The sequence below is a fragment of the Mya arenaria genome, chromosome 11 (genome assembly GCF_026914265.1).
Source record: "Mya arenaria isolate MELC-2E11 chromosome 11, ASM2691426v1".
Taxonomy (NCBI): domain Eukaryota; kingdom Metazoa; phylum Mollusca; class Bivalvia; order Myida; family Myidae; genus Mya; species Mya arenaria.
Window position 1 is genome coordinate 7,656,431 of NC_069132.1, and position 11,931 is coordinate 7,668,361.

Genomic DNA, 11,931 nt, shown 5'->3' on the forward strand with positions numbered 1-11,931 from the left:
TGAATGTTACATATTTGGGTTAATTAAGGGCTATAATCCCTGTCCCGACAATTTTGAAGATAGAACTTAGGAAAAGTTATTGACTGGCTAAAAGAAAAATATAAATTGAGGAATATAGGCAATGTAATCTTTACAGATATACAAAAATGATTCGCAGATACATATTTAGACTTATCGACATTTTACTTAATATCACGTTCTTACAAATTATTTATAATATTATTCTTCATATACATACACATTATTTAGTAAACAGTACTGTTTCAACAATTCAAACAAATACATAGTTACAAATCAAATGTTGCTGTATTATGGCAAACACTTGGTGTTCTATCAGTACTTTAACTGAACTGGAACCTCAGATCAACCCATAAAGAAATGGAGTCTAGTAACTTCCCACTCGCCTGCCTCTTGGAACAACTGGGCCATGATTTTACCAGTTACCAGTAAGTGTTCTTTTAGACCATCATGTTGGTCAAAAATGTAATCAGACAAATCAAGACTGTCCGTAACTGGAAATCGGACCTGTTTCAATACATAGGCCACACTTTTTTTATCCAACTCCTTCCAAATGATGGGTAGTGACATGGACATTCCTCAATCTAACTTCTGCAGTGACTTCATTCATTCCTTTAGTCAAATACGGACAGTGTGAGCTGTTGAGATAGACAGCTCCTGTGACATCACATTTTATTGTGAAGAATGTCCAGCATAGATGGCTTGTCATCTAATGTAGCTAATATGTCCGCCCGGTCAGCTCAATCGGTAGAGCGTTGGACTCTGAATTGGACATCCCGGGTTCGATTCCCGGGCGGACCAGGTCACCTCTGTTGTGATTGGTTATGAAATCCTTTCTACGACCATTCGCACTGTACCACTGCACCTGGCATGTACAGAAGCTGTCAGTTCCTTGCAGAGGTGAAGGCACCTAGTACTGGTTCTGCCCAGGATAGGTGTGCGGTGGTTGAACTGTCACTCTGGGACCCTTCAATGTGCTCACGCCGGGACCCGGAGTATAAACTACTAACACCACCACCTGGCAGCCTGCTCTGAAGCTTGTCCATAGCCCCATATGTGTGGCCAGTCATCCATTATCCCCATTTTAATGATAATCTGAAAATAATCCCAAGCACATTTATATGCATATTTATTATATTATATCCACTTCTATACACTTATCTTCTCTAGGATGTTCAAACAGGCTTGATGTGACAATACAAAATGTGAAGACAAATAAACAGCGAGATACAACAAGTATATTGAATTTTCTGTCTGATTTAAAATGATTTGTAATATAAACAGGACAGGTGAAACTTCCTATTCGACAAATATCTTTTTTTTATTGTCATTTCCAAGCATTTTTTATGATTAGATTATTTAATATTTCACAACTTAAATACTATCAGGAAGTCATAAGATTAACCATCTATATATATATATAATAAATCATATATATATATTTAATATATAAAAACAAGTCATTATACAAATGATATACACAAATTAAAAAGGTATTTATACTTCTGAAACACTGTTGCACAAGCCACTGGGCACAAAGAGGTTGATGAAGGTTTTCCTGATGCCCTTTGAGGTTTCCCCACAATAATGAGAAAGATGACCTCTGAGAGAGATGGTGGTTATTTCCTGAAACATTAAATTTATACATGTTGTATATAATTTAAAAAAATGGACACTTGACAATATACAGAATGCTGTACATAAAATTCATAAGTCCTATAAATAAATGCTTTTGAAAAATTCCAGAACATATAAACAGCAAAACCCAAAACCTCTTGATTTTGTTCTCAATTGGCCAACAGGGAAGTATTTTTTTTTTCAAGAATCCATGAAAACCAGTGATATAAAACTGCTGACAAAAAATTAGATCATGCATTTTTCTTTAACTGTTAGTAATAGTTTAACCCACAAAACATTGGCTTTCAAACGAAAATATGCAAATCTGCGATATGATCTATGTCAGCAGTCTTTTATCATTGGTTTGCAGATACTATTAAACCCAAAAATTTGCTCTTTCCAAGACAAAAAAAAATAAAAAAGTTGTAAAAACGGTAAATTTGTGAGAGTGCATGCAGCTTTAATAATAATTAATAAATATTCTTGTAATGAAGCTGTTATGTGCTAAAAATAGAACCCAATGAAAAATAAGCATATCCTAATAAGCCTAGCTTTAATATTATGAAGTATTTACTGAATCAAATAGACATATATAGGCAAATGACTGAAAAGCTACCATAATTAAAGCTGCACTATCACAGATTAAACATTTCGACAACTTTTTAATTTTTGTCTTGGAACAAGCCAATTTTTGCTACAATCCATGGAAACCAGTTAATAAGACTGCTGACAAAAAATTAGATCGCGGATTTTTATATTTAAGTTCATAAATTGATGTTTTATGCATTTTTCTTAAACCGTTAGTAAGGTTTTAAGCTCTAACATTTTCGAAAATATGAAAATCTAAGATCTGTTTTTTTATCAACAATCTTACATCAATGGGTTGCAGATATTTACGCAAAAATTTGCTCTTTCCAAGACAAAAATAAAAAAGTTGTAATAATGGTAAATCTGTGAGAATGCAGCTTTAAGAGTATTTTTTAAACTTATAATGAAAGTCATTTGCATTTATTTTACATAAGCACGAAAACTAATGTGTTATTTATTCTGAACTCCTTTATAAAAATGTAGGACAAAACATCCCATGTCATTTTTGACTAAGGGGACAAAACACGTCCAACCCATTTAGACAGGGTTGACAAAACAACCCAGATCATTTTGACATGGTGGACAAAATAACCAGGAAAATATTGGCAGTTCAAAAAGTTAAGACCCCCCTCCCATCCTACCAACACTTGAAAGATTAAAACTAATTGGCCATTATCAAGATGTGTTTTATTACCCCCAATAAACACCCTTTTTCACTTAATTTATTAGGTTTAGAAATGTTACTATGGAGATCTTTATCACAGCATAAGGAAGACACAGTGACTTTAATCATAAGGATTTGCTACAAAGCTACAGTACAATATTAAGTTCAGCATTATGATAATCCTTACTTCAAAACACTCTTCTTAAAAAGGTGTTCAAGGCCAAAATCTAATATTCATATTCATTACAGGCTGCTTTGCATGACAATTATTAATTTCAGATATTTGCTTTAAGCAATTTATTTTTAATTATAAAAACACTTTCTCATAGTTTTCATCTTCTTTTTGATATTGACATGTTAATATTAAAGGGGCCTCATTTGTTTTTAATATTTACGTTAGTCTTATATTAAAGCTGCAACCTCACAGATTGAACGTTTTGACAACTTTTTTTAAAATTTTTGTCTTCGAACAAGCGAATTTTTGCGTAAATATCTGCAAACCAGCGATAAAAGACTGCTGACAAAATATCAGATTGCAGCTTTTCATACTTCCATCCAAAATTGATGTTTTATGCATTTTTCTTAAACTGTTAGTAGCAGTTTAAGCTGTAAAACATTAAATTTGGAATGGAAATATCAAAATCTGAAATCTAATCTTTAGTCAGCAGTCTTTTATCACATAAGCAGGTATTTACACAAAGAAATTCTAATACATAAAGTTTAAACAAAAAATAAAAAAGTTGGAAATCAATACATACACAAGTTGGCTAACATATATTTTGAATAATAAACCTTAAATTACTTTCCAAAGAATGCATTTAAGGAAAAGTTACTTACTGAAAACAAGATGTAACAATGCATGTATTTTAAAGTGAAAACGCATATATATTATGTATTTTAAAAATGTAATCCTTTATACTTTTTACTCTTTCTGTTTTTAAAAAGGATGTAACCCTAACCAAATCATTTTATTTTTGGCCCTACTATAACACAATCAAGAATTTAGCCCCACATTCCAGAATGCAGGGCATTGTGTTATCATTTTGATCACTGACATGACATCATTGACAAAATAAGGATTCAAAAATCTTTGTTTCCGCCCAACTGACCCTATTTTTATCCTTCTGATCCTTTTTTGTTTTTGGTGTTTTGATCAATATGTGCTTTTTTAGTAAAGACCTTAATAATTCCCTGATATAGGTCAGTTTGCCAAAGAAACATGGTCCTAAAAAAAACAACAGTTACCGTATGCCTACCTTTTTTGATATTTAACTGGAAACTATGAATACTTTTTTTTGGCCTAAGCAACAATTTTTGTTTGAAGCCAGTGTGCATGTGCATACTGTGTATTTTTTTACTTAATTACATTGTATTGTCTGCGAATTACCAATATCAAATCCATTGTCCTATTTAACAGGATAATGGTTTTGATATTGGTCCCATGTATTATCATTATAAAAAGTGTAGGAATTTTATTCAAGACCATTTGCAAGATGTGTCATGTTTGGTGTCAATATTATGCTTGAATGATCATATTTTATATTTGTCATTGTTAGATATTTAATTTGTATAAAAAAATGAGCAATAATAAAACCTCTAAAGTTTTTTCCTCAGTTGGTAAGAATTACACCTGTTGTTGTTGTTGTTGGGTTAATAAAAGTCTGCTTGCCTATGGCTCCATTATGGCTTGACCCTGTCACACCCCCTAGTGTGACTGAAACATATTTGTGAGGCCAAAGGGGGATCTATCTTCATTGAATGTCAGTATTTATTTTAGCTCCACCCCTTTTACTTGACCTGGCATCGCCCCTTTCACTGAACCTGACATCTGATTGGCTGAATGAATATGCCTTTTAAAGGTTTCCTTATGACTGACAGCCCCCACCCCCCACAGAGAAAGACTGGTCATTTGAGACAATCACTATCATATTTTGAAAAGGCGGCTATATGCATGACTATGAATTGGCTTGTAATTGATTTAAGATAATGATCATTATCTGCAGTTATGCACTTAAATTCATAAAAAATTCATGTTCCTTATACTATGAAAATTTTGGAAGAAATACATGACTGTCAATTTAGAATTGAACTTAATTTCCATGTAAATATCCTTAAATTGTATAACATGTCGAAGGCAAAATGTAGATTTTCACAGATTGATACAATTGCTAAAAGGCATGTTCATTTTTTCAAGATAATGACATTAATAGAAGGTTTCTACTTTGTGTAAGGTTTTCTGAATTTAAACATTTTTTTTTTGTCTTCAAGTCTCTTAACATTACCAAATAAAAAGAACTGTCCTCCAGTTTGTATTATGTAGAATAAGATGTAATTTGGAAGTAACTGTAATTTGTTACAAAGATGGTTTAACCAAAACTTAATGAAAATCCCACATTGATTTCGTGCATTTATATATATATATATATATATATATATATATATATATATATATATATATATATATTAATACATATAGCCCGGAATAGTTGTAGCCCGGAATTATAGCTATTCTAGTTTTTCCGACCTAATCCTCCGGTACAAACAAAATTAAACCGTTGTAATATACACACATTACTTCGGAAACAATAGAGTCATTGGACTGTTACATGAATTTCAATAGCTCGAAATTCACCTTTTATTTGTTACTTCCGGGCTATATGTATTAACATAACAGGGTTTTCCCATGCTGGTACAAATAAAAGGCGAATTTCGAGCTATTGAAATTCGTGTAACAGTCCAATGACTCTATTGTTTCCTACGTATAATTCCGGGCTACAACTATTAAGAGCATATACTATCACACTCATCTGATATATTGGGGATTAAATTTATGTACTGGTCAGTACATTATCTTACAGAATGATAGTGATAGTCATTATCAAATTATTATCCTGATTAATAAGTAAGTTGTTGAGTGAAAACTATTTTTAAATTGAGACAATAAGGTGGATGACATGTTAAGTTATTGAAAGCTTTGAAGATTTTATACAAAAGTTATAAGTTGTCTCAATTTATGATTTCGAAAACCATTAAATTGGCAGGCCTAAGCATCATGAGCCACTCACAGACTTTGATGGAATTGGTAAAAGACAAAAAATAAATATTTACTTTCTTAGTGTTGCAATGCAAAAGATACTGGGCCTACTTTCTATCGAGTAAAACATTCTTAATATATATTTAGCTTTTTTCCATTTGCCAAATAATGGAAAATTATTTGAACTTGATTTTGAAAAATAATTATTTTTTATCCTGACTATATAATTATTTAGTCTTTAAAACAGACTCTCTTCCTTTTAAACTCTAAAATATCTTTAAAAATAAAATAAAATACATTTAAACCCATTAAGATTTAATTAATTATTTAAACAGGCCAGTCTGCACTGCCTTTTCAGTAAGGATTTTAGTCAAAATCATATCTTCGTAAGAACAAGACAGTACACCATAGGTAATTATGACCCCCCCCCCCCATAATTATGCATATTATGCATATTTGTATACATGTATTAGCTAGACAATATACAACGATAAGTGTATTGTATATATTAGTGAGCAAATAAATGCATTAATAAATAAATAAATACAGATTTATACTGGTAAATAGATTTATAAATATAAATATTTTAGGAAAGATAAACATTAGATAAAAAATATTATCAAAGCCTTTTTAGCCATATTGTATTGGCTGGTGGGGTTACTCAAAATTACCGTGCATGGTCCGCTTACAACCAATTAAATATTTTCAATAGCTCTGAGAATGATTCATACAATCTTTGATATGATGTCAGTTTTTTTTACATGGCATGGCTTGACTTGATCAATATAAATTTTATATTATATGACTTGCACAATTCACATGACTTTTCGTATATATCCTTTAAGTTTTGTGTGATAATAGATCTTTGATCTAAATTTGTGATTCAAAACTTAAAGATACATATATATATATATTTACTGCTTCGGAATCACACTTTACACACAAGACATGTTAAAATAGATTATTGTACTCACTGTTTTTTAATTTAAGTTTATTCATCAAACTCTGTCACTCTAGCTGTCTCTGTATTATCAGCATCACACATCAACTAAAACAAAAAATAATAAGAATTATAACAAGAAAGGTTCAAGTAGTTAGAAAATATATGGGCTGTCATTGGACATATAATATAACAATTTACCATGATTCCATGAAATATTTTTACAAACTAGCAAACCTGAACTCCTTTGTATTTTTTTACATCTTTGTGAGATTTTGCATAAAGCATCTATCTAATTCTTTGTTAATTTACCACATTAAAATTTATTGATTAACTGTACTTTTATTTATTTTATAAATATCTTATATGTTGTGCACCAGTCAATTGTAACCATGGCGCCCCCAGGTCCAGGGAATAGCGGGGACTTTGACTTTCGGTCCAGCCAACCCTGGGTCTAATCCCCTCCCCTGCGGGAACGAACTGATGGTAAAACCCCGGCCAAATGCCCCTGCACACCAGAGACTCTATATAAGGCCCAATCTCAGCTAAATTTGGCTCAAAGACAAAACCACTGCGGTCACCCGGCCCTGCGTGGCCACATAGAAAGTAAAAACACGGCCCATTTCCCGACTATTCCCAGTATACCCCCAGACAGGGGGGTGTGCGTGGTTAGTAACCGTTACAATTGACTGGTGCATTGGTTATAATAACTGAGAGGCCTCAAAGATGCTCACATGACTGTGACTTTTTTGACCTTTTAGCAGATTAGAACAAAGAAAGGATTTTTAAGAAATATACTCAATGAAACAGAGTGAAACTTTATTCAGGGGCTATACACCGTATGATGAAATAGCGAAAGAAGAGAAAATTGTCGAATACTGACATGAATTTGGTATCAATGTGTACAATGCATTGAAACTAACTAACTGAAGTACCACATAGTTTACAATTAATTGATTTTTCACATTTTTTTTCCATTAAAAAAGATTACTAGGTGGGTATACCTAGTATAATTATTTTTTATGTGTGATTGGCTAGTCGATGTTATCACTTAATGTTACCAAGCTAGGTATATATTAAATCAAATAAACAAATGTTAACTTTCATAGCAGTGGATACAACACTGGACTGCAATTTTGGCGACCACAGTTTGAACCCGGTCTCTGTTATTTTTTCTTTACATTTTGATATTTTTTTACCAATTATGATATCAAAAGGATAAACATTTTATTGAATAATTGTCCTGTATACTGGGACTGACCCTACTGTTTGTATAGTCCATTGGTTAAAGAAAATAGATTAAAAAAGAGAAAAAAATAATTGTAAAATGTGTGTTTAAGGTAGCACTACCCTAATGAAAACCTCCACTTGAAATGCTTCATTTTAATGTTTTATCCTTTATTGTTAAGCACATACCTACACATCTTTTGTGGGTTCATGTGAGCAGTTCAACTTCAAAGCAACCCAGAAGCTGACATACATGCCATATCCCCCGGAGGGGGAAAAATCCCCCGGAATTTCGACCCATCCCCCGGTCTCCCGGAGGGGGATGAAAATCCCCCGAAATTAAAAAAAGTGTGTTTAAAATTACGCAAAATTATCACAGGGTTTAATTATATATGCCTGTTTGCAGTTATAATGCCCTTCTTGTCTTAATTGGATTATCAACTGATGGTGTGTTTTAACAACACCAATTGGGTGACACTTAATAAGTCAGCAGGGCACATTTCATGCATTGTTTTGATTGAAACTGTCAGAATTTGCATAAGAAATGTCAATTAGACTGGTCAGATAAAAGGACGATTTTCATTGGTTAAAACTATAGGTTTTATCCAATCAGAGAGGATGTAACAAATTAAAGTGTTTAAACATGTGTCATTGTCATCAAAATGATTTATGATTTAAAGGTGACAGTACATTATTTGGTAAAGAAAAGGATTAAAATAACTAATAGACAATGCTGTTCTTTGTTATGACCCACTAATATGTTTACATACATGACATGACCTTCATCTCAAATATCGGAAAATAACAGAATTTCCAGAAGAGAAACTGAAAGTAGACAATTCGGATGAAATGACTTTTATTTAGTTTAATATTATGGTGGTGATGTTTTTTATTTTTTGATGAATGCCAAAAGATGATATGTTTATGAACTTAAACAATAAATTATGCATTTGCTTTTTATCAGAAGCAAACAAATCTGACTATTTGGGAATTGAAATGAAAAATATTGATAAATCATTCCATTCTCTCTATTAGTCTGAAAGTCATCATTTATGATCATAATGAGCAGATTTTGTATCCAATTTTAGAGGAAGGTAAGCCCATTAAATTGTCTCTGAAACATATTTTTCTGTGAAGTATTCTATTTTGCAAGTGAGTGCTTTTATTATGCAATATGGCTGTGTCTCATTAAAATATAGATGAAGTGCTGGAAAAAGGGGTAGACAAGGTAAATTGGCACGTGTGTCATGCCCGTAATGCTACATGGCGATGATGAAAATTCTCTGGTATGTGACCCAAATCCCCTTAAATTCTGGACATAATCCCCTCGGGAGTCTTTCAAAATTATGGCAATTTGTTTTTTTGTACTTGCGTCTTAAAATACTCTGAAATTTTGTCAAATTAGACCTGCTAAAAAAAACCCCTGAATACTACCAAAATCCCCCTGAATTTTCAGACTTTTGAACATTAATCCCCCTGAATGGTCTCAAGAAAATATGGCATGTTTGGAAGCATCTTTTTATTTTCCATTTCATTAGCTTACATTTTTCAACAGTAGTTTTATTAGAAAATAGTTATTTTCTTATACCGAAGGTAAAACATACTGTTGTTTTTTTTTTGCATAATGTTCCTAAAAGTTTAAAGATATTTCATATTGATAAGGAACAGGTCATGAGTATTTTTTTAACTTGTTGATTTCGCTGTAAAATGACATTCACAAGCTAAATCTTAGTAGACCAAAGAATTGTACGTTTACGGATTTTTGTATCTTTTTTGATATGGCAAATCCTTCACATACAAATTGTTTAGTATCAAAAGTGGGTAGTTATTCCGATCGGGATTCTGGGTTAAAGCATTTAACATCTCAAAAATATCATAAAACAAGAAATATTACCAGATTATGTAATTTTATATCAGTTCCATACATAAAAATGTCATATCCTATGAATAATTATGAGTTTGACGTTTATTTTTCATTTCTTGCTGTCAAAACATAGCGATATATACATGAAGGGCACCTGCAAGGCTTCAGGGCACAATTTTTAAACAATTGGAACATTTCGGCCATGGCTGAGTTGTTACGATTGTATTTACGAGGTCTATCTAGAAGCTTGTCAGTGGTGGCCGAGTTATTACGATTGGGTCGAGTTGTTCCGCTTGGCATAATTGTTGTCTGTGTCAGTCAACTTTTGTTTTATTGGAAAGGTAAATAATGTGTTTTAATGCAAAATAACTTTTCACTTACATGGTAAAGTATGAATATAAACCTTTATGATCAATTTAAACCATAAAATACTTCACTTAATACAATTTCAATATTTTTCAAAACACCCCCGGTTTTTGCACAAGCCCGTTTAGACGTTACTGGCTAAGGTCACAAATCCGAACACTTTTTGATGTTTTTTACAATTATCTTGGAGAGTTTATGTTGTAGTAAGTTAAACTTTCGTATGAAACATCTTTGGTTCATGTGAAAACAGCTGTCAAAGTACAGATTCACGATCTCGTCAACATTATGTCGAAAATCGTTCAATTTTATGGATAGTAAATCACCCTTCAAAATACGCTATGGAGGGCACAAATACCGAACACTTGAAAAGCGAAAATACATGGTCATACAATTATAATAAAAAAAGTATGCTATAATAAATAAATGGCATTTTTTAGAAAAATGCTTAACAAAACAAGATGAAACTTCGCAAGTGTGACCAAGGCAAGCCTCTGTATTGATCTAGATCATCGAATAATCGATCACGGTAAACAAACGCGTGTTTTAGCCGGTGTTCAGGATTTGTGCCCTGTTAGGAAATGTACCGTCAACCAGTAAGGATTGGAAGAATGTATTACACGTCTATAATTTTAGACTGGGGGGCGGGGCGGGGGGGGGGGGAGCTACAATAATAAGCGAGTAGGGATACTTTTTTTTATTATTTTGACATTTCATGTGTATCCCTGTAACTGCCATAGTCTTAAAATCGTCAAAAGACCCATTGACGGTCATTTAGGTGGACTATGGGGGGGGGGGGGGCATGGTTACAATTGACTGGTGCAACCACTGGGACACCATTTTTTATTATTTTGATATTTCTTAAAATACTCGTTGACGGCTATTTAGGCAGAGTAGCCCCACTCCCTGTCGAAGTGTGGATAAGAAGAGGACTGTTTCAAGTGAACGTTCTTTACGAGATGTCCTACTTATTGACTGTTTATATATTCAAAAATCAAGACAAAAAATTAAATGGAAAAAAATAAATGACTTACCAATGGGTGTTTGAGATATCCATTTGGCACCACTTTAGTGCCATTCATCGCTCTTCAAAGCTCCATAAAACAAAATCATTCGTCTAACACATTCCCGACATCTTAACACAGATGGTATTGATTACTGTGACATGTTGGTGTTAAACCGGTTTGAAGGTGCATTCACTCGAGTAATTAAGTCAAAGATGCACTCTTAAGTACTGCCAGATAAGGTTTACCACAATTAATAATGTTGTTTCAATATTCCTAAAAGAATGAATAAATGTCGAAAACAATGGTTCTTATGAAGGATATCGAGTTAAATTTGAAAGAAATGAGCATTACACACGGTATTTCTACCTTATGAGACTATAGTAGACCACAATAAATCTTTTAGCATTTACCAATCATTTAATATTTTTTGCGCTTTCTGCTATTAAAAACACGGTTACAATCTTGTTATCAGTAATAAATATTTTCAATAAATGCATTATTTAGTATGTAGTTAAAGGTTTATCAGTCACAATTGATGTTTGTTATATATGTGTATGTATTGATTTTGAATAACAGTGTCACTAAACAAAAAATAAACAAATTTACGCA

At 32.4% G+C, this 11,931-nt stretch overlaps 1 long non-coding RNA gene across 1 annotated transcript; it reads right to left on the reverse strand.

The window, feature by feature from the left end:
• Positions 1–204: 204 nt before the first annotated feature.
• On the reverse strand, positions 205–11,454 carry LOC128209539 (uncharacterized). The gene is made up of 4 exons (XR_008257015.1): positions 11,350–11,454; positions 6,896–6,969; positions 1,522–1,644; positions 205–1,113 (listed from the first exon to the last, which is right to left on the reverse strand). It is a non-coding gene; the product is annotated as an uncharacterized LOC128209539 (long non-coding RNA).
• Positions 11,455–11,931: the final 477 nt, after the last annotated feature.